The sequence below is a fragment of the Macaca nemestrina genome, chromosome 8 (assembly GCF_043159975.1).
Source record: "Macaca nemestrina isolate mMacNem1 chromosome 8, mMacNem.hap1, whole genome shotgun sequence".
In the NCBI taxonomy this organism is placed as follows: Eukaryota; Metazoa; Chordata; class Mammalia; order Primates; family Cercopithecidae; genus Macaca; species Macaca nemestrina.
The window spans coordinates 44,676,145-44,699,897 of record NC_092132.1 but is presented as its reverse complement, the minus strand read 5'-3'; the positions used below and the strand labels follow the sequence as shown (position 1 = coordinate 44,699,897).

At 45.4% G+C, this 23,753-nt stretch overlaps 1 long non-coding RNA gene across 2 annotated transcripts in view; it reads left to right on the top strand.

Moving 5' to 3' along the window:
- The window catches only part of LOC105476049 (uncharacterized), a 29,305-nt gene extending 5,705 nt beyond the window's left edge, over nucleotides 1–23,600 (top strand). The window contains exons 2-4 of one of the 2 annotated variants that reach the window (XR_011606851.1): nucleotides 12,938–13,044; nucleotides 22,889–23,002; nucleotides 23,521–23,600. This is a non-coding gene — a long non-coding RNA (uncharacterized lncRNA). Of the gene's footprint in view, nucleotides 1–12,937; nucleotides 13,045–19,092; nucleotides 19,209–22,888; nucleotides 23,003–23,520 lie in introns of those variants that run through there. The other variant, XR_011606852.1, reaches the window with a different exon arrangement.
- Nucleotides 23,601–23,753: the final 153 nt, after the last annotated feature.

Genomic DNA, 23,753 nt, shown 5'->3' with positions numbered 1-23,753 from the left:
TTTGAGGTCAGGAGTTCGAGACCAGCCTGACCAACATGGAGAAACCCCATCTCTACTAAAAATACAAAACATTAGCTGGACATGGTGGCGCATGCCTGTAATTCCATCTACTTGGGAGGTTGAGGCAGGAGACTCTCTTGGACCCGGGAGGCAGAGGTTATGGTGAGCCGAGATTGCGCCATTGCACTCCAGCCTGGGCAACAAGAGCTAAACTCTGTCTCAAAAAAAAAAAAAAAAAGAAAAAAGAAAAAGAAAAATGTAATGCATGAAGCAGGATATGAACAGATTAATTTAAAAAAGAATGATAATTTTCTTAAAACTGTAATACTGGAATGTGAGAGACTAACGCACTCTTTCCCTGCAAACAGACTTACCCTTTTACTAAAGTCAATGCAGTTGGCAAAATAGTAATAGTCATTATTGTTATAAATAGCAAACAGACCTACCCATGGAGATGAATGAAAATCAGAACAATGGAAGCTGAGTAAATCAAGCATTTGGTGGAATCGGGGTGAAAGTTTGATGCCTCTATCTCTACATCAGGAATGGGTTTGCCAAAGGGACCATGATATCAGAAGACAGTTCATTTGTGTCCCCTCATCCCAGGCTGAAGTCTGGATAATCACTACCCATGCTAGTTTATGTGACTCCCTTTTTACTTTCCTGGCCTACCAAAAGTCACTCCCCAAACCCTGGCCTGGGTGCCTCTTGCTCATTAATCCTTTAATGTAGCTGCTGAAGAACCTGTTAGTAAAAGCCATCCTCTCAGCTTGTACTTTGATCCTTAAAGTCATCAAGATCCTTAAAGTCATCATTCAAGAGCTGAACTGTATTTCCAAGCTCTTGTTGAAGGCCTCTCTGTAGCAGCCAAATAGAAACTAGAGGCCGGGTGTGGTGGCTCACACCTGTAATCCTAGCATTTTAGGAGGCCGAGGCAGGTGGATCACCTGAGGTTGGGAGTTTGAGATCAGCCTGACCAACACAGAGAAACCCTGTCTCTATTAAAAATACAAGATTAGCTGGGCATGGTGGCGCATGCCTGTAATCCCAGCTACTTGGAAAGCTGAGGCAGGAGAATCACTTGAACCCGGGAGGTGGAGGTTGCAGTGAGCCAAGATCGCGCCATTGCACTCCAGCCTGGGCAACAAGAGTGAAACTCTGTCTCAAAAAAAGAAAGAAAGAAAGAAAGAAACTAGAAACTTTCACATGTATCTGTTATTATCAGAAGCATGGGGTGAGAGCTGTGCAGGGAAAGTGGGGTGAGGAGTGGAGATATTGAGGAAAACTTTATTTCCTGAGAAATACCTCCCAGGCTAATGGGATCCTCCTACCTCAGCCTCCTGAGTAGCTGGGACTACAGGCACGCATCACCACGCCTGGCTAATTTGTTCTTAAAATGCTGATGAAATCAGATTTCTGAGTCAGCTAGGAAATATCTCAGCAGACAGGCTGCCAGTCTTCTTGGAATTTATTATCACAAGGTAGCCACAATCCTGCCTGAGGGTTCAGGGGAGGATTCTTGGAGATATTAACATCTGAATTGCTTTTTTTGTTTTCTCTAAGATGGAGTCTTGCTCAGACGCCCAGGCTGGAGTGCAGTGGTGTGATCGCAGCTCAATGCAAGCTCTGCCTCCTGGGTTCAAGTGATTCTCCTGCCTCAGCCTCCCAAGTAGCTGGGACTACAGGAACTCCCCACCACGCCCAGCTAATTTTTTTTGTATTTTTAGTAGAGACGGGGTTTCACCATGTTAGCCAGGATGATCTCCATCTCCTGACCTTGTGATCCACCCACCTCAGCCTCCCAAAGTGCTGGGATTACAGGCGTGAGCCACCGCGCCTGGCTGATAACATCTGAATTTTATCTTAAAAGGTGATAAGGTTTTCAGGTAAAGGGAGGTAGGCAGGGCATTCCCAGCATAATCCAAGGCACAGAGAAGAGAATTAGCACAGCAAAGTGGGAGGACAACTAGTGAAAGTTGGGGGGTAGCTGAGAGATAGGGATCAAATCAAGGAGATCCAGACGTCTCGAGGGGAAGAAAGAGTCATTCAAGTTTGTTTGTGTGTGTTTGTTTGAGACAGAGTCTTGCTCTGTCATCCAGGCTGGAATGCAATGGCCTGATCTCGGCTCACTGCAACCTCCGCCTCCCAGGTTCAAGCGATTCCCCTGCTCGGCCTCCCGAGTAGCTGGGATTACAGATGCACACCACTATGGCCAGCTAATTTTTATATCTTTAGTAGAGATGGGGTTTTGCCATGTTGGCCAGGCTGGTCTTAGACTTCTGGCCTCAAATGATCCTCCCATCTCAGCCTCCCAAAATGCTGGGATTACAGGTGTGAACCACCACACCCAGCCTTCCCCAGGCTCTTAAAAGCAGAGAAGAGTTGTGGAGGAACTGGGCTCCTTTCCTTTGTCACTGTTCAGTCCGTCCCACTCTGCTCCAGACCTCAGCCAGGATCCATTTATCACCAACATGGAAGCCAGCTCTTCCATGAGAAGGGAGGTATACTTAGCTTTCAGGCTTGAGCTGATCTTGGAAGTCCTGTCCCAGCCTGAGGGGTCTGACCAGTCGCTCAGGCTCTTTTTAAGTTTAGTGATTAAAACTTTTCATACTTAAAAAAAAAATCTTGTTAAGAGAGAAGACAAGAGTGGGAAGTAATGGAAAACACACAAGAGTTACCAATGGGCTTTTTGTTTCAAGTATGAAAGACGTGACTGGGCATGGCGGCTCATGCCTGTAATCCCAGTACTCTGGGAGGCCAAGGTGAGCAGATTGTTTGAGCCCAGGGTTCAAGACCAGTCTGGGCAATATAGCAAGACCCCCATCTCTACAGAAAATAAAAAATTAGTCAGACGTGCTGGTGCATGTCTCTGGTTCAAGCTACTCAGGAGGTGGGAGGATTGCTGGAGCCTGGGAGTTTGAGGTTGCAGTGAGCCATGATGGCACCACTGCACTCCAGCCTGGGTGGCCGAGTGAGTCTGCCTTAAAAAAAAAGACTTCAGCAAACCTGTGAGAGAAGAGAGAGTCAATGGACAAAGAGAGATTCAAGATAGAAGAGAGAAAAAACTAACGATGAAAGCAGATCCTGGAGGAGCAGGAGGAGGGTTGCAATGGAGATCAACTGCAGAGGGGCTGACTCCAGACAGGAAGAGAGAGACTCCTCGGGGACCTGCAGATGCTGATGCCACAGAGTCGGGTGTGGTCGGTCATGGAAGACACCCCCGGGGGAGGTCATCTGAATTTTACATAAATCCAAAGTCATTTAACCATGAGATGACTACTTGTTGAGAGCCATTCACGTATATCATTACATTTAATCTTCACAACAACACTAGGAGGTAGGTATTCTTCGATTTTATACTAGAGAAAAGAGCTCAGAGAAGTTAAGCAAGATGTCCTAGGTCACACAGTTTTCAAGAAGTAAACCTGGGGTTTGAATCCAGGCTGTTTAGCCCGTGTTCTTTGAATGACCCCATATGAAACCACACTGCCTTAGAGCAAAGGAGATGGAGTTGTGCCTGTCATAGAAAGCCCATGTGGGTGATATCGGAGGGGAGTACATCTCTTAATCTCTGAAACCACCGCCAGGGTGTTGTCTGTCTAGACGTTGAACTTGTCCTGAAATCCAGATTTTCTAGTTTGTCTAGAAACTTGTCCAACTGCAGCAAATGGCATAGGCCTTTCTAGGGCCTGAAAGGGCTGGGGAATAGCCTGGTAAGAATTTGAATTAAAACTGGTAAACAATCTTCTGATTTTGTATCTTGTATTCATTACACAAGTCTTTGTGATAGTTGAACATGTGGGAAGGGCTGGAGAAAATATTTGCAGCCTGAAGATTCTGATCCAGTAAGCATGAGTGAATCCCATGAATGACGTAATCATTTATCAGGTTGGTAGTAGTAGTTGCCTCTAGGAAAAGGGACCTAGGGGATCATCCAGGGAATATTGACCTATGTATATATGTTATTGAATCAAATACATTTAAAATCATATCTCTACATGACGGCATAAACTTACTTGTTAAATGCAAAGTCCAGGTCGAGCACGGTGGCTCAAGCCTATAATTCCAGTGCTTTAGGAGGCTGAGGTGGGAAAATCATTTGAGGCCAGGAGTTCAAGACCAGCCTGGGCAGTATAGTGAGACCCTGTCTTTATAAAAAATAGAAACAATTAGCTGGACGTGGTGGCATGCACCTGAAGTCTCAGCTACTTGGAAGGCTGAGATGGGAGGATCACTTGAGCTTGGGAAGTCAAGGCTGCAGTGAGCTGTGATCTCACCACTGTACTCCAGTCTGGGTGACAGAGTGAGATCTTGTCTCAAAAAAAAAAAAAAAAAAAAATTGGTCAGAGGAAAGGATTTTGCTTCCTTTCTCTTGATGAGTATAGACTTGTAATTTGAATCAGCCACCTTTCCCCTAATCTTATTTAAAAATAGTTGATGCTTTCTTTGTGCTGGGCTCTGTTCTAAGTTCTGGGAAAATGGCTGAATAAGAAGGATAAAGTAGCTTCTCTTTACTTTGGTGATGCAGGCAGTTAGAAAATAGAAAGTATCGGGGGTTATAGTGAGAGTGACCAGCTGGAGAGGACTGGTGGGCTCTTTCTGACGCTCAGCAAAGGCCCCTCTGCAGAGAGGAGGTTCAAGCTGAGACCTGAATGAGAAGAAGGAACAGGCAGCTAAAGATCCGTGGGATGAAGGCTCGAAGGCTGAGGGAACAGCAAATGCAAGCTCTCCCTAAAGTGTGAAAGGACCTGGCATGTTTGAGAAACAAAAAGAAGGAGCGAGTGGGAGAAGTGTCGAGGGGGAGAGGTGTCAACGGGGAGAGGTGTTGGGAGAGGAGGTTGAAGCATGAGTTCCAGCTGGGGTGAGGAGTGTGGGTTTTATTGTAAGGGTAATTGGGAGCCATTGGAGGTTCTAAGGCAGGGGACCGACATGATCCTCTTTATGTGTCAGAAGCTCTCTTTGGCCATGACATGGAGAAGTGATTGTATAGGGCAGAGAATGGAATCAGAGAGATCAGTTAGGAGGTTATTGTGGTATAATCCAGGTGATAGGCTTGAACCAGGGTGGCAATGGAGGAAGAGCAGGAGAACAGGTGAGATACTGGATACATTTCAGAGGTAAGGTTAACAGAGCTTGCTGATAAGTTGGGTGTAGGAAGTGAAAGAGAAAGGACTGTTTCTAGATTTAGAACTGGGCAACTGTGCAGCCAGGCATGGTGGCTCATGCCTGTAATCCCAGCACTGTGGGAGGCCGAGGCAAGCGTATCTATCACCTGAAGTCAGGAGTTTGAGACCAGCCTGGCCAACATGGCGAAATCCCATCTCTACTAAAAATACAAAAATTAGCAGGGCATGTGGTGTGTGCCTATAATCCCAGCTACTTGGGAGACTGAAGCAGGAGAATCGCTTAAACCTGGGAGGTAGAGGTTGCAATGAGCCGAGATTGTGCCATTGCACTCCAGCCTGGGTGACAAGAGAGAAACTCCATCTCAAAAAAAAACAAAAAACAAAAAACAAAAAACAAAAACTGGGCAACTGTAGATTTTCCCTTATTTTCCACTGTTACTGTGTCCCTTATGAAAACTTAATTTTTTAGTATAAAAGCAATATATATTGATGTAGAACAATCTAAAGCATACAGAAAATATAAATGAAGAAATATAAAATATTCATGAACCCATAATTCACTTCACAGGAAACTACTACTTACTAATCTGTGGGTTCATTTACTTCTTTTTTTTTTTTTTTGAGACCGAGTCTTGCTTTGTCACACAGGCTGCAGTGCAACGGTGAGATCTTGGCTCACTGCAACTTCTGCCTCCTGGGCTCAAGTGATTCTCTTGCCTCAGCCTCCCGAGTAGCTGGGATTACAGGTGCCCACCACCATGGCTGGTTAATTTTTGTATTTTTAGTAGAGATGGGGTTTCCGCATTTTAACCAGGCTGGTCTCAAACCCCTGACCTCAAGTGATCTGCCCACCTCAGCCTCCCAAAGTGCTGGAATTATAGGTGTGAGTGACTGCGTCCAGCCAGATTCATTTCTTTCTTTTTTTTTTTTTTTTCAGAAAAAACTTCCTAGGTAGCAATACATGTTATTTAGGAAAAATCCAGAAAAAATAAACTTGGAAATTAAAATCACCCAGCTACAAGCAGAATCAAAGTTTTTGTGAATTATATATACATATATATTCAACTCATTTTGGACATTGTTAATATATGGCTTTGTATTCTGCCTTTAAAAAAATTTGCCACAAACTGCCTCATTTTCATAAAAATTATTTTAAAACATGATTTTATTGGCTTGTAGGCCTATTCTTTTCTTTTTTTTTTTTTTTTACAGTCTCATTCTGTTGTTCAGGCTAGAGTGCTGCAGTGGTGCCATCAAAGCTCACTGCAGCCTTGAATGATCCTCTAGCCTCAGCCTCTCAATTAGCTGGGACTACAGGAATGTACCACCATGCCTGGCTAATTTTTTAAAAATTATTTTTTGTAGAGATAGGGTCTCCCTATGTTGCTCAGGCTGGTCCTGAACTTCTAAGCTCAAGTGATCTTGTATTTACCAGTTTCCTATGCTCCCCTACGAGTCTCCCCACTTTCTTTTTTTTTTTTTTGAGACGGAATCTCGCTCTGTTGCCAGACTGGAGTGTAGTGGCGTGATCTCAGATCCCTGAAACCTCCAACTCCCTGGTTCAAGTGATTCTCCTGCCTCAGCCTCCCAAGTAGCTAGGGTTACAGGCACATACCACCATGACCAGCTAATTTTTGTAGTTTTAGTAGAGACGGAGTTTCACCATGTTGGCCAGGATGGTCTTGATCTCCTGACCTCATGATCTGCCAGCCGTGGCCTCCCAAAGTTACAGGGATGAGTCACCGCGCCCAGCCATTTTCTTTTTTTTTTTTTTGAGACGGAGTCTTGCTCTGTCACCCAGGCTGGAGTGCAGTGGCACGATGTTGGCTCACTGCAACCTCCACCTCCCGGGTTCAAGCGATTCTCCTGCCTCAGTCTCCCGAGTAGCTGGGACTACAGGCACCTGCCACCACACCCGGCTAATTTTTGTATTTTTGGTAGAGACAGGGTTTCACCATCTTGGCCAGGCTGGTCTGGAACTCCTGACCTCGTGATCCACCCGCCTTGGCCTCACAAAGTGCTGGGATTACAGACATGAACCACCATGCCCAGTGAATCTCCCCACTTTCATCTTGGCCTTGCCTTTTGGATTTGACTCTGAAGCAGCAATTCTGGCTTCCCACAACCTGGTCACCTCTCTGGACTAGATTTGGCCTTGGAACCTTTTGAATCCAGAGCTGGCACTGGGTGGGGCTTTGGACCATGTAAAACCAGTGAGAACAGACCAAACCTAGAAACTATACACCAAATGGAATGATTCCTAGTGGAGTCTAAAAGTCCCTCTTCTCGTTTTTTGTTTGTGCGTGTGTGTGTGTCTTGGCACAGAACTCACCACTTTGGGAAGAGGAGGGAAGAGGGAGAAGAAGGGAACAGGCTGGGGATGGGTGGTCCTGGTAATTCTGCTGGAGCTGAATTCAAGGAGCCTCCCCTGAAGTCTTTTCCTTTCCTAGTGAAGGTTTCCATCAATAATCCTTTCATAATCTCAGCTCAGTAGCCTGAGCATTCTCCCCATGGCCAAACTTTCCCACTTCCCATTCTGCCCTCCTTCCTCTCAGCACTGCAGGATGTACAAGTCACATGGCTGGTTTATCAGGAAAGAGGATAACTTCTGGCCTTAGAGCCGTCTGAAAAATTCTAAGGGCCCTAAAGTCAGAAGTCAAGCAGCAGTGCATTTGCTCGGAAGAGGGACAGAGAACAAGAGAAGGCTTGTAGCCTGGAGCCAAGGAGGGCAAGGGCGGGAGTTCAGTACACATGCTGAGAGCCCCTGGGCATTCTTTTTTTTTCTGTAGAGATGGGGTCTGTTATGTTGACCAGGCTGGTCTGGAACTCCTGGCCGCAAGGGATCCTCCTGTCATGGCCACCAAGCTGCTCAGCACCCCCAGGCGTTCTTTTCGTTGTAAGGGTTCAGAACAGACTCTTACAGGGGCCTTTTCTAGGTTAGTGAAAACTTTTTGCATGCCCATTTTTATAGTTTCTTATTATTATCTATTAATAATTATTGCCAATTACTGAGGACTTTTACTTCCCATATATACATTTCCTTGAATCCTTAGAATACCTGTTCAAAGTAGATGCGATTCTCTCCCTTTTTATTTATATTTATTTATTTATTTTTGAGACAAAGTCTCCCTCTGTCACCCAGGCTGGAGCGCAGTGGCGCATCTCAGCTCACTGCAACCTTCACCTCCTGGGTTCAAGCAATTCTCTTGCCTTGGCCTCCTGAGTAGCTGTGATTACAGGTGCCCACCACCATGCCTGGCTAAATTATTTTTGTATTTTTAGTAGAGATGGGATTTCACCATCTTGGCCAGGCTGGTTTCAAACTCCTAACCTCAAGTGATCCCACCCGCCTTGGCCTCTCAAAGTGCTAGGATTACAGGCGTAAACCACCGCGCCTGGCCTGTCTCCATTTTTGGAAATAAGGAAACTTATTTATAAAATAAAAGCCAAGAGGGTCAAGGAGTTTTTACAAGATCAAACAACTAGTGTAGTGGAGGTTGGATCGGCAGGTGGGTCTGTCAGACACCACGCATACTGGCTGTACAGAAACACGTATCCGAGGCTGGGTGCCGTGGCTCATACCTGTAATCCCAGCACTTTGGGAGGCCAAGGCGGGCAGATCACTTGAGGTTAGGAGTTGGAGACCAGCCTGGCCAACATAGTGAAACCCAGGAGGGTTTCAACATGGTGAACCCAGGAGGCGGAGGTTGCAGTGAGTGGAGATCACACCACTGCACTCCAGCCTGGGTGACAAAGCGGGACACCATCTCGAAAAAAAAAAAAAAGAGAGAGAGAAAAAAAGAAACAGGTACCCAAGCCAGTTGTTAGGTATACATGGCTCTACCAGCCACTCACTATGTGAATGTGAGGTTTAAAACTTCATGTTCATATTTTATAGAAAAGGGATAATAATAATACCTACCCCATAGGACTACTGTATGTGCATTCTGTTAACTCTTGCTGTTATCCCTTTTGTGTGTAGGCTGTGAATTCTTTTCTTTCTTTTTTCTTTTTTTGCTGGTTCACCATAACATGTCTTCAATCTGTCCACACCTATTTGCACTAGTAAATCTTGCTTATACTATAAACAACAGAGGGCAGGTCCAGGATTATGTCATTCTTTTGTGTGGCTTTTTTTTATAGTCACTTTGATGAAGACAATGATGAACATGTTGCTAAAAAAGAAAACTTTCATCCTGGCATTCGGCCAGTTCCTTTTTCAGGCCAAACAGCAGCGTGCTGGCCTGCTGACTGTGCAGAGGTCCCTTTTTGGGGAGGAGAGGCTCTCTTCCAGTTAGGGTGAACTCCTGGCCTCTCTGGATTTATGCACATCCAATAGGAATTTATAAGCACGGAGGAACTGTTCGCAAAACATCCTGCTCCCGCTTGGATGCTACTTTCATTTTTTGTGTGGTTTGCATGTACTTTTGCACAATTGATTGAAAAGTAATCTTTGGTTAAGTAAATTCGTTTCTTAGCCCTGAGTTACTAGACATTACAGTTTGGTGGATTACAAAGATTTTTATCTCTAGTGATTGATGCAGAATTGATGGTTGTTTCTGTCTTAGTCTCTCAGGTTTTAACTGGAACTGGGTGGTCTTGAATTATACTGGTTTACATTACATAACTAGAGGATTTGCTCCAGTTATGAGCAGTTTTATGAAGACTGGAAGAGTCAGAAAGACCAGGCACCTAGAAAATATGGGGAAAAGGATAGTCTGGGACTAGTATCACCAGGATTAGGGCAATTGAGGGAAGAGCTCAAGGGTATCTCTGAACTGACTGAGTGCCCAACTCTATCCCAACTCCCAACTGATCCTTCCCTTCCTTTCTTCCTCCCTCCCTCCCTTCCTTCCTTCCTTCCTTCCTTCCTTCCTTCCTTCCTTCCTTCCCTCCCTGCCTCCCTCCCTTCCTCCCTCCTTTCTTTTTCTTTCTTTCTTTCTTTCTTTCTTTCTTTCTTTCTTTCTTTCTTTCTTTCTTTCTTTCTTTCTTTCTTTTTTTCTTTCTTTCTTTCCTTCCTTCCTTCTTTCTCTCTCTTTCTTTCTTTCTTTCTTTCTCTTTCCCTCTCTCTCTTTCTCTCTCTCTTTCTTTTTCTCTCTCTCTTTCTCTCTCTCTTTCTTTTTCTCTCTCTCTTTCTCTCTCTCTCTTTCTCTCTTTCTTTCTTCTTTCTTTCTCTCTCTCTCTCTCTCTCTCTCTCTCTCTCTCTCTCTCTCTCTCTCACTCTGTTGCCCAGGCTGGAGTGCAGTGGTGTAATCTCAGCTCACTGCAACAACTGCCTCCGGGGTTCAAATGATTCTCCTGCCTCAGCCTCCCAAATAGCTGGGATTATAGGCACACGTCAGGATACCTGGATAATTTTGTATTTTTAGTAGAGATGGGGTTTCACCATGTTGGCCAGGCTGGTTTCAAACTCCTGATCTCAGGTGATGCGCCTGCCTCAGCTTCCCAAAGTGCTTGGATTATAGGTGTGAGCCACCACGCTGGCCTTCTTCTTCTTCTTTTTTTTTTTTTTAAGAGAGAGACAGGGTCTCTGTTACTCAGGCGCTGGAGTACAGTGGTGCAATCATAGCTCACTGAAACCTGAATTCTGGACTCAAGTGATCCCCCCACCTCAGCCTCCAGAGTAGCTGGAAGTACTACAATTGTCAGTTGTGCACCACCACACCCACTATTTGTTGGTTTTTTTGTTATTTTTTGTTTGTTTGTTTGTTTTTGAGGCAGAGTTTCACTCTTATTGCCCAGGCTAGAGTGCAGTGGCACAATCTCGGCTCACTGCAACCACCGCCTCCCAGGTTCAAGTAATTCTGTTGCCTCAGCCTCCCGAATAGCTGGGATTACAGGCACGCTCCACCATGCCTAACTAATTTTTTTATTTTTAGTAGAGATGGGGTTTCACCATGTTGACCAGGCTGGTCTTGAACTCCTGACCTCAGGTAAGCCACCTGCCTTGGCCTCCCAAAGTGCTAGGATTACAGGCATGAGCCACCGTGCCCGGCTTTTTTTTTTTTTTTTTTTTTCCTCACAGAGACATGGTCTCACTATGTTACCGAGGCTGGCCTTGAACTCCTGGCCTCAAGCAGTCTGCCTCAGCCTCTCTAATTGCTGAATTACAGGTGGGAGCCACAGTGCCCAGCCCACTAACTGATGCATTTTCTGCCCTTCTCTGCCTCGCTTTGTGCCTGGAAGGCTGATGTCTATGTGGTGCACTACCTAGGCTCCCTTGCTGGAAGGCTTGGGTTAAGTCAATGGGAGGCACCAGTGGGTGGCAGGAGGCTAGAAATAGAGAAAGGTCAGAATATGTATTCCTCTCGCTCTCTCCCTATGATTCTTCATTATGAATCATAGTGATTGTGTCCCTTTGTGGTCACAGCTTCCATGGAGCATTCACTTTTCCGGGGCTCCAGTTATTTATTTATTTATTTATTTATTTATTTATTTATTTAGAGACGGAGTCTTGCTCTGTCGCCCAGGCTGGAGTGCAATGGCATGATCTCGGCTCACTGCCACCTCTGCCTCCCAGGTTCAAGCAATTCTCTGCCTCAGCCTCCCCAGTAGCTGGGATCACAGGTGTGTGCCACCACGCCCAGCTAATTTTTGTATTTTTAGTAGACACGGGGTTTCATCATCTTGGCCAGGCTGGTCTTGAACTCCTGACCATGTGATCCACCTGCCTCAGCCTCCCATGGTTCTGGGATTATAGGCATGAGCTACTGCACCTGGCCTATTTATTTATTTTGAGACAGAGTCTCGCACTGTCACTGGGGCAGGAGTGCAATGGTGCAATCTCGGCTCACTGCAACCTCCCCTCTCCTGGGTGCAAGTGATTCTCCTACCTCAGCCTCCTGAGTAACTGGGATTACAGGCACCTGCCACCACACCTGGCTAATTTTTTGTATATTTAGTAGAGACGGGATTTCACTATGTTGGCCAGGCTAGTCTCGAACTCCTGACTTCATGATGTGCCCACCTCGGCCTCCCAAAGTGCTGGGATTAACAGGCGTGAGCCACTACACTCGGCCTTTTTTTTTTTTTTTTTTTTTTTTAGGCTAGTCAAGCGAAGCAGTGGGAGTGGAGAAGGAACAAAGGAATCAGTAGCTGGTTGTGATAAATTAGTTGTAAATACCACTGCACTTGGTGTTTACACCAGGGCTCCAGTTTTTAAGCTCTGGTAATAGCAATTTTTGCCCCTGACTCTTGGCATTGGTAGTGATGTCTTCCACTGTTCTTGGTCCCTAGGTGCCTCGCTTGGTTATCTTGACTCTGCCCTCACTCAGTGAGTCATCTTTTCATTAAAAATCTCTTTTTTTTTTTTTTTTGGCCAGGCACAGTGGCCCATGCCTATAATCCCAGCACTTCGGGAGGCCAAGGCAGGTGGATGACTTGAGGTCAGGAGTTCGAGACCAGCTTGGCCAACATGGTGAAACCCTGTCTCCACTAAAAATATGAAAATTAGCCAGGTGTAGTGGCACCTATGGTCCCAGCTATTCGGGAGGCTGAGGCAGGAGAATCGCTGGAACCCAGGAGTCAGAGACTGCTGTGTGCTGAGGTCACACCACTGCACCCCAGCCTGTGTGACAGAGTGAGACTCCATCTCAAAAAAAAAAAAAAAAAAAAAAGGGAAAGAAAGAAAAAAAAAATCACTTTTTTTTTTTTTTGCAAGTTTTGTTTTTCAAGAGATAGAGTCTCATTATGTTGCTCAGGCTAGACTTTAATTCCTAGGCTCAGAGGATCCTCCTGCCTCAGCCTCCTGAGGAGCTGGGACTACAGGCACACACCACCACATCCGGCTCAAAATTCTTTTTCTATTGCAGCTGTGTGGACCATCTGCCTCCCCCCATGTCTGAGACTTACAGTACCCACATGAATCCAGAAAGCATACCTGGTATCAAGCTGCGTGAGAGGAATACTCATTGACTTGGTATAGTCTACATTTTGTGATATTTTTCTCTCTTTCGCCTCATCTGGATGTCTCTTTGAATGTTATACCCTTCAAACAGGCAGGAGATGACAAGGCTGGTATCTCCTGCTCATTTGGGGGAGGTCGATAAGCAAATGTCTTTTGTAAGCCCAGTGCCTCCTGGAGAGAGGTACTCTGTGCCTGCTTCATGATTGATTGATTGGTTGCCTATGGATTGAAAGACACATCCTTTTCATTGAAATCATTATAATTACTTTCTTATAATTGGCAAAGAGTGCCACAGTTGTTATCCTGAAGAGGATACGGTTTATTTTTAAACTATAGATGAATCTGAGTTTTTAAAATCGCTAGCGTCTGAGCAAATGCCATGAGTAAACACACTTCAGCTGCATCCGTCTGAACTGCTGCTGGCTGGAGGGCTGACGGGTAAAAATACTTTATATTTGTACCACTCGATACGTGTTTCTACGCTCTCTCTCCCAAATTATCACATTTGCTCATTACAACAACTTGAGACAAGCAGAGTTGATATTTTTATTTCCATTTTAAAGGCTCCATTCATCAAATATTTATTGATCCTCTTTCATATACCTGTCGCTCTGCTGGGCATTGGTGATACCGAGAAGATGATAATATAATTTCTGTCCTCAATACAGTGCAGTGGGAGATGCGAACATAGTAACCAACTAAAGTATGGTGTGGTGAGCAGTGTGTAGGTGGTAAGAGTGAAATGCTATGGGTGCCAGGAAGAGGGAGTAATGAAAGGGGTGGGGAGAGTACATGTCATTGAGTGCTAGCCAAGTGCCAGGTGTTGGGCTAGGGCTCTGCCCTGCTACTCCAAGTGTGGTCCACGGACCCCCAGCAGCTGCATCACCTGGGAGCTTGCTAGAAATGCAGAATCTCAGGCCCCACCCCAGACCCACTGATTGAAAATCTGCATCTGGCTGGGCGCAGTGGCTCACGCCTGTAATCCCAGGACTTGGGAGGTCAAGTTGGGTGGATCACCTGAGGTCAGGAGTTCGAGATCAGCCTGGCCAACATAGTGAAACTCCGTCTCTACTAAAAATACAAAAAATTAGCTGGGTGTGGTGGGGGGCACCTGTAATCTCAGTTACTTGGGAGGCTGAGGCAGAAGAATTGCTTGAACCCGGGAGGTGGAGGTTGCAGTGAGCCAAGATTGCACCACTGCACTCCAGCCCGGGTGACAGTGCGAGACTCTGTCTCAAAAAAAAAAAAAAAAAAGAAAAGAAAGAAAAAAGAAGAGAATCTGCATCTGAGCAAAACGTTCAGGACATATTTATGCACATTAAAGTTCGAGAAGCACTAGGCTAGGTGGTAGACAGATTTATTTTATTTTATTATTGTTATTATTTTTAGAAATAGGGTCTTGCTGTCATCCATGCTGGAGTGCAGTGGTGCCATCATAGCTCACTGTAGCCTCCAACTCCAGGGCTCAAGCACTTCTCCTGCCTCAGCCTCCTGAATAGCTGGGACCACAGGCACGTGCCACCATACCCAACTAATTTTTAAAAGGAAAGTTTTTGTGGAGACAGGGTCTTTCTATGTTGCCCAGGCTGATCTCAAACTCCTGGCCTCGAGTGATCCTCCTGCCTTGGCCTCCCAAAGTGCTGAGATTATATACCTGAGTCATGGTGCCCAGCTGATGTATAGATTTCGTTTAATTCAAAACCTGGTAAGTAAGTTGCTATTATCGTCGTGTAGGATAGGAGATGGAGTTAAGGACTTCTCTCCATGTCGCATAGCTATGTCATGAAGCTGGAATTTGAACTGAGGCCTGACAGACTCCCAGGCTCCATTCACTACCCCAGACAGCTCCTTCCTCTCTGGGGACCGCAGGGAAGCTTCACAGAGGAGAAGGTGTCTGAGTTAGGCTTGGAAGGACCTTGTCAGGAGGAAGGAGGGCGTTCCTGTCAATATACCACTTGAGTAAATGCTCGGAATGGGAATGGAGTAGGGCCTGTCTTGGGGAGTGGTGGGAAATAAGGTGAGTGAAGAATATTGCAGTCACATTATAAAGGGCCTGGAATGCCATGCTAAGGAAGTTGAATTTCTCCTGTGAGTGGATTTTGCAATGCACTGTGGATTTGTGAACATGGGCAGATTGCTTGTGTTTGAAGCCCAGCTTCCCCTACTCATGGGCTGGGCTGCAGGTTGGGCTCTTTGCAGGCAGACACTGGAACACATTTGGAGTGTAAGATGTTTATTAGGAATTAACAGCTATGAGAGGAAGAAGGAAGAAGCAAGGTTGGGCAGAGGAAGTCAAACAGCAGGCCCAACAAAGTCTTGGCCAACCTGATGGGAAATTCTGGAACGAGTGTGGCCTGCCAGGGTTGACCTGTATCAGACTGAAATGGCCAGGCCTTTATAACCCTGCCTTGCTCCATCACCAGACACAGGCTGCCCCAGGTGGGGCCAGGCCTCGGGTGATGTCTGCAGCAGTGGAGACCCTGCAGGAGGAAGTTGTCTGCTCACTGCACTCCCTGTAGCTGGGTGAAGTACACAGGCTCTGAGCAGCACATGTTGGTACCTACCACAGGTGGTCTACTTACTTCTGCATCTCTGTCTCTTCAGTGGCAAAATGGAAATATTAGTAGTAGATCTCTTGCAATTGGAGGATTATATGCCTGGTATCTAACCCAAAGGATACTAGGTATTATTATTCTCTGCCCTGATGATGAAGTCACTATATACTTTCTACTTTGAGAACGCTTGGATTTTGAAAATCCCTCACCATGGCCCAAGGAATAGAAGAGGGTCATGCCCGTCCCTCCCACCCCAGCTGGCTGCCTGGGATTCCTTCCCTTCCTCACAATGCTTCAGGTTAATGTTTGTCAGGACATCTTGGTTGCGTCAAGCTGTGCTGGACAATAGGAAAGATTTGAAGAATTTAATAAAGGGGAATGACATGTCAGATTAGTGGCTTAAGAGATAGTGTAAGCTGGGCTGGGCATGGTGGCACACACCTGTAGTCCCAGCTAATCAGGAGGCTGAGGCGGGGGGATGGCTTGAGCCCAGGAGTTTAAGGCTGTAGCTATGATTACACCTGTGAATACCCACTGCACTTGAGCCTGGCAACATAGCAAGATCCCATCTCAAAACAAAACAAAAAGATAGTGTAAGTTGTATCATGAAGGATGATCTAAGGGGTGTATTATTTGGGTATAGGCTAAACTTTTATAACGTTGAGACTCAAAATAAGGCCCAAACAAGAGTTTCATGTAACAGTGTAAAAGTGAGTGGTCAAGAGCCACAGAAGGGACACGGCTCTGTGAGGCCACTCAGGGGTCCAGGTTTCTTTTACCTGATTACTTTGCTACCTCTTAAGAGAGTGGCTCTCAAAATGCAGCTGCTGGAGCAGCAGCATCAGTATCACCTGGGAACTTATTAGTAATGAAAAATTTCAGGCCTCTCCCAAGTCTTAGCAAATCAGAAACTCCAGGGGTGGGGCCCAGCAATCTGTGTTTTTTCCCTGGGTGTTGCCATGGCAATGGTAAACTGACATGAGCAATCTGTATTTCAACAAGCCCTCCAGTTGATTTAATTAATTAATTTATTTTTTTGAGACAGAGTCTCGCTCTGTCACCCAGGCTGGAGTACAGTGGTGCAATCTCAGCTTACTACAACCTCCACCTCCTGGGTTCAAGTGATTCTCCTGACTTAGCCTCCCGAGTAGCTGGGACTACAGTGTGTGTCACCACGTGGATAATTTTTTGTGTTTTTAGTAGAGACGGGGTTTCACCATGTTGGCCAAGCTGGTCTCAAACTCCTGACCTCAGGTGATCACACCTCAGCCTCCCAAAGTGCTGGGATTACAGGCATGAGCCATGGCACCCAGCCACCTCCAGGTGATTTTGATGCACACTCAAGTTTGAGAAACACTAACCTAGAATTTTGTGCTCATCTGTCATGTTAGGACTATGGGAGCAGCCTGTGGAGAGGCAGAAAGGAAGAAGAGAAAGGAAGAAGGAAACCATTTCCTTTTTCCAGAAAGTACCTGGAAGTTGAGTGTATCACTTTTGCCCACAGTCTTCTGGTTGGAACTTAGTTATGTGGCCATGTGGTCCTGTGGCTTAACTAGCTGTAAGGAACCTTGGAAAATCTAATCTCTAGCTGGGAAGCCTTCTATACAGCTCAAACTGGGCTTCTGTACTAAAAGAAAAATCAAAGGAATGAATATTGGCAGAAAATTAACAGCCTCTGCCACCATTGTAATAGAATAAGACAGACAAACAGTGAAGGACAGAACTAAAGCAGTGGGTGTGTGTCAGAGAGGAAGAGATATACTTCAGAAATAAATTCTGTTCTGATGACTGCTTTGATCTTGTGGTGAGGGAGAGGAAGGAGAAGTGGACAACTCCTAGGTTTCTAGACAATTGGATGGTGATGGTGTTAACTGGTAGAGAGTCTATTTTTTTATTTTTATTTGTTTATTTATATATGACAAGGTCTCACTCTGTCACCCAGGCTGGTGTGCAGATCTACATCATAGATCACTGTAGTTTTGAACTCCTGGGTTCAAGCGATCTTCCCACCTCACCCTCCCTAGTAGCTGGGACTATAGGCGCGTGCCATCACACCTGGCTAGTTTTCCTTTTTATTTTTAGTAGAGATGAAGTTGCTATGTTGCCCAGGCGGGTCTCAAGTTTCTGGCCTCAAATGATCCTTTTGCCTTGGTGTCCCAAAGTGCTGGGATTACAGGTGTGAGCCATCACCCCTGGCCTGCGGTAGAGATTCTAGAAGAAGAGAGAAGAATATGAGCTCAGTACTAGACTTAATGAATCTGAGTTGACTGCAGAATATCCAGGTAGGGCCGGGAGCAGTGGCTCACACCTGTAATCTCAGTGCTTTGGGAGGCCGAAGCAGGAGGATCACCTGAGGTCAGGAGTTTGAGACCAGCCTGGCCAACATGGTGAAACCCCGTCTCTACTAAAAGTACAAAAAAAAAAAATAGCCAGTCATGACGGTGTGTGCCTGTAATCCCAGCTACTCAGGAGGCTGAGGCAACAGAATCGCTTGAACACTGGAGGCAGAGGTTGCAGTGAGCCACGATTGCGCCACTGCACTCCAGTCTGGGCAACAGAGCAGGACTCTGTCTCAAACAAAACAAAACAAAACAAAAAACAGAATATCCAGGTAGAAATGTCCAATCCTGTGGGTAGTTGCAATATCTGTCCAAGGACCCTGAAAATGGTTGAAGTTGGAGACAGAAATTTAGAAAACGTCATGGTAGTCAGAGCTTGGATGTGAACAGGATTGCCCAGAGTATGAGATGGGAAGAGGGAGCACTGCCACTTAAGAGGTGAGCACTGGAAGAGAAACGAATGAAGCAGATGAGAACGAGGGGTCGGAGTAACTGGGAGAGTCAGAGAACACAGGGTGAGATAAGTCAATGGAAGAGGCAAGGCACTTAAGGCCAGGGTAGGTACCAGTGTCAAATGCTGCAGAGATGACACATAGGACAAGCACTCAGGAAGGTCTTTGGCAACAAATGAGAAAAGCTGAGATCCAAACAGCTTAAGGAACATGCCTAAGGTTCCACAGCTAGTAGGTGGCAAAGCCAGGACTAGCCCTGTCTTCTGGCTTTAGTCTTCTCTTCCCATGAGAAGTTGCCAAGGAGCCCCTGTTTGCTCTTCTGATACCTCTGTGCCTACGCAGGAGCCCTTAGCACTGTCTACCACACCAGGCTGGGATAGAACTGCCTCCTGGTTAGTATCTGTCTGTAGGACTTGTTTCTAAAATTATCAGGGATCTGTCTTCCTCCTATTTGCTTGAGCAGACCCACCTTGAGTCTAATTGACACACCAGGTGGGTTTATGGGCTTCTCCTTCCTCCCAAGCATCCCACAGCCGCGTTGCCTATTGTCTTCGTGGCAAGTCTTGCCCGGCAGCCTAGCTTCAGAGCAATGAAAGTGGTTGCTATTATACCTTTCTGCCCACCATGTGCTGGAAAGAGGAGCATCATGACTAAAAGGCGTGACTCATGTTCTAATCCATGGCACTACTGATCCTACTTTTCTGCATTTTAAAGTACAAACAGCTGGATATTGCTGAAGATGGCTCAGGGGGTCAAGGACAAATTTCACCCGTGTGACCTCATTCTCCAGGTTGCCTGTTTATCCTGGAGGTCAATCTCGGACTTGGGACGATATAAGGTTGCCTATCTTCAAAATGCTTAGCTTGGCTTTTTAATTCTGTACTCCTAAATCTTTGACAACTGTGCATCAACAAGCTTTCAAGGTAACTGAAGCCTATGGCAGCTTTCAGCCCTCTGTTACTGGTGAATGTTTTTGCCTGTTGGAAGGACGTTGCAGCTACAGGCAGACTCCCACCATCCACCAACGGCCTTCTTGTCAATCCATGGTCGTGTGCTGACTGCAAAGTGGCCCAAGTTTTTTGCATATCTTGTGAGATCACTATGGGAACACAGTCATTATAATACAGCAATTCCTGTCTTGAGGACTTTTGATAGTTTTATTTCTTACAGTTTCATTTCCTATTGATACAAAAGTGACTCTTGGTAACCAAAAATGAATAAACCGGAAATGTCAGATTCTTTGTTTCATATATGAACATGATTTTGTAATGTAAATTGAATAAGCCCAGATCTATTATGCAACTATATACTCTCGGAACAAGTGAGTCACAGAAGCCTCCGTCAACACTGACACGTTGATGACCTTAAGAAGTTAGTGATTACCTCTGATGTAGAACAAACAAGGCTGGTAGCTGCCAGCAGAAACTAGGCATAACTACTTCTAGTAATTACTACTACTAGTTCTCAAATTTAAACGAAATCAGCTCACACCTTATTTTGTGCTGCTACCACTAAAATCCAAGCCACCATGACACTATCACTAACCTGGACTACTAACTCATCTTCCTGCTTTCACTCTGACCCCCTCCATTCATTTTCCCTGGTGAAGCCAGTGTCACCTTACAAGTAAATCAGATCATGCCATTCATCTGACAACTCATCTGCCTTCCATCTCACCGCAGGATAGAATCCAAACTCATCACCATGGTCTGTGACACCCCCTGTGACCTGGCCTGGCTGACTCTCCGATCTCATGGCATTACCACTCCCCTCCCTCTTGTGAGGAGCTGTCCACATTGACTTTGCTGTTTCTCGTGCATGGCCCACCATGTGCAGACATGCAGGTTGTACCCTGCATAACTCCAAGAGAGGCATTCGGTAGGCTGCAGGGTGAATGATGCCCTATGGAAGTATGTAGTGTGGTGACCCTGCTCACATGCCCAGCTCTTTCCTACCACAAAGCCTTGGCGCTTGCTGGCCTTTCTGCCTGGACATCCATCGAAGATTTTTTGCATGGCTGACTCCTTCTAGTCACTCCCTTGACAAATATTCCACCAAACACTACTCCAAACCAGGGAGGCTCCATACCAGGCAGGACCAGCTATATACTTTGCAGGTCCCAGTGCAAAATGAAAACCAGGGCCCCTTGTTCAAAAAGTATTAAGAATTTCAAGACGGTGACAACAGAACATTAAACTAAGCATGGGGCCCTTCTCAGTGTGGGGCCCTGTGGGACAACATAGGTCACACCTCCACCAAGGTGGCAAGGTTGATGTATTCATGAACTCAACTGTATTTTAAAGTTTAGTAGAAATTGCACAATTAATAACTGGCTAGTGTATATTTACCTCTGCCTTTGGAGGTTAAAGTTTTGTGTTTTTTTTGTTTTTTTTTTTATGAACTAAAAATTCCTTAAGTGTAAATTTCATCCTTGAAAAGTCAAAGTTTTGTTGTTTTGGCACATTGTCAAGTTTTTAAAATTTAAAATACAGTTAGCAGCTTTCATTCATAAGACATTTATAAATATTGGGTTATAAAATTCCACATTTAGTATTTTACTCAAAAAAAAAAAAAAAAAAGGACGCCTGTAACAACTTCTTTACATATAAGACCTTCTCACTTAGTCACGGGTTTCTCATCCTCCTAGGAATCCAATATTCTCAGTCTAAATAACAACAGGAGAGGCAAAAAGTTTAAGGCTCTGTGACAGTGAGATAAGGCAAGAACGTGTCTTTCTCCGAGGGAGTGCCATTGCTGCCAGCTCTCCTGAAGCCGTCTGGGGGATCAGATACTATTTCTGTAGTGGGTTACTCTTGGGTTAGTGCCAGGAGCTAAGTAGTTGTAAAAATGCGAACAGTCTGAAAGCACATGTAACCAACCAAGGAAGAAAACATGTTTCTGCCCCAATTTTTGCTAATTTTGTAAGCAACCATTAAAAAGAAGAAAGAAGAAAGAAACAATCCAAGGAATGATGTGCATTTATATTTGTGTAATGTAAAGAACAAAAGCAAAAGGTAAATGCCCAAGACTAATTTACGATGTAAGCAAACTGTGACTTCCTGCCTACCCACCCCACTTGCTCTCTGAAAAGTAGCTGATAAACTCTGATAAACTCATTTATATTAAGGTATAAATGACCAGTAAGGATTAATTGCTCATCTTCTACAGGAGTATTTGCTTTAGAGCAGGGAAAAAGCATCTTTGCCAAAGGGCTGAAAGTTTTAGTGGCTGAATTTCTGTAAAGCTCAAAAACCAACCACAGATAAATTGTTCTACCTTGAGAAAATTGTGATATTTGCTGCTCCCTTTTGATCTCCTCCCATTCTCTTTCTCAATGTTTTGTTTTGGAATAATTTTTGATTTATAGAAAAGTTGCAAGGGTAATTCAGAGAACACCCACATACTCCTGACCGAGTTTCTCCCAGTGTTAACACTTTATATTACTATGCCACATTTATTTGTTAAAACCAAGAAACTACGATGGAGACATTGTCAGAGGCATTTGAACCAGAGCAACTCCATCTTTTTTTTTTTTTTTTTTTTTTTTTGAGACAGAGTCTTACTCTATCACCCAGGCTGGAGTGCAGTGGCGCCATCTCACTCACTGCAACCTCCGCCTCCAGGGTTCAAGTGATTCTCCTACCTCAGCCTCCCGAGTAGCTGAGACTACAAGCGCATGCCACCACGCCCAACTAATTTTTGTATTTTTAGTACAGACAGGGTTTCACCATCTTGACCAGGCTGGTCTTGAACTCCTGACTTCGTGATCCACCCGCCTTGGACTCCCAAAGTGCTGGGATTACAGGCGTGAGCCACCGCACCTGGCCACGCAACTCCATCTTGAATAGGGGCTGGGTAAAATGAGGCTGAGACCTACTGGGCTACATTCCCAGGAGGTTAGGGCATAGATAGGAGGTCAGCACAAGGTACAGGTCATAAAGACCTTGCTGATAAAACAGGTTGCAGTAAAGAAGCCGGCTAAAACCCACCAAAACCAAGATGGTGACGAGAGTGACCTCAGGTCGTCCTCACTGCTGTACTCCCACCAGCACCCAGAGAGTTTACAAATGCCATGGCAATGCTAGGAAGTTACCTTATATGGTCTAAAAAGGGGAGGCATGAATAATCCACCCCTTGTTTAGTATATAATAATAATAATAAAAACATAAAACTGGGCAATAAGCCAAGCCTGGCCAACGTGGTGAAACCCCATCTCTACTGAAAATACAAAACTTAGTTGGGCTTGGTGGCAGGTGCCTGTAATCCCAGCTACTGGGGAGGCTGAGGCACGCAAATTGCTTGAATCCCAGGGGCTGAGGTTGCAGTGAGCCAAGATCGTGCCACTGCACTCCAGCCTGGGTGACAGAGCGAGACTCCGTCTTAAAAAAAAAAAGAAAGAAAAGAAAAAGAAAAAGAAAAAGCAACAAGCAGCCCTTGGGGATTCTTTGCCTGTGGAGCAGCCATTCATTTATTCCTTTACGTTCTTTTGTTTTTATCTTTATTTTTTTAGATGGAATTTGGCTCGGGCTGGAGTGCAGTGGCATAATCTCGGCTCACTGCAAACTCTGCCTCCCGGGTTCAAGCGATTCTCCTGCCTCGGCCTCCCGAGTAGCTGGGATTACAGGTGAGTGCCACCACCTCTGGCTAATTTTTGTATTTTTAGTAGAGACAGGGTTTCGCCACGTTGGCCAGGCTGGTCTTGAACTCCTGACCTCAGGTGATACACCCACCTCGGCCTCCCAAGGTGCTGGGATTACAGGCATGAGCCAGCCTGCCCAGTCTATTCCTTTACTCTCGTAATAAACTTGCTTTCACTTTACAGACTTACCTGAAGTTTTTCTTGCTCAAGATCCAAGAACCCTCTCTCGGGGTCTGGATCAGGACCCCTTTCTGGTAACAACATGACTATTCACTAAGCTCCAGATTGTATTCGTATTTCACCAGTTTTCTCACTGTTTTGATCCAGTCCAGGGTACTGCATTGTATTTGGCCTATTCTCTTTTAAACCCAACCTAATTGTGCTCTCATCTTCAGAACTCTGCAAAAACAGCTCCTGTCAAGGGCATCCATGGCCATCATGCTGTCAAGGGCAGTGGCCTTTTCTAAGCAAGGTAGGGTGACTGATTTCTCTGGGTTCTTCAGGGACTCTCCGGTTTGAAAACTGAAGATCCCTTTATCCGGGCCCCACTCTGCTCCTGGCAAACCAGCACAACTGGTCATCCTTGCGTGGGATGAGGGTGTGGGCGTATGGGGATTTGCGACATTTAATATAAAGGTCAGAGAAGGCCCAAAGAAGACATCTGGACAAAGGCTTGAAGGAGGTGAGGGATTGAATTTGTCACTCCTTAATGTTGTGTGATTCCTTGGGGGCCTGG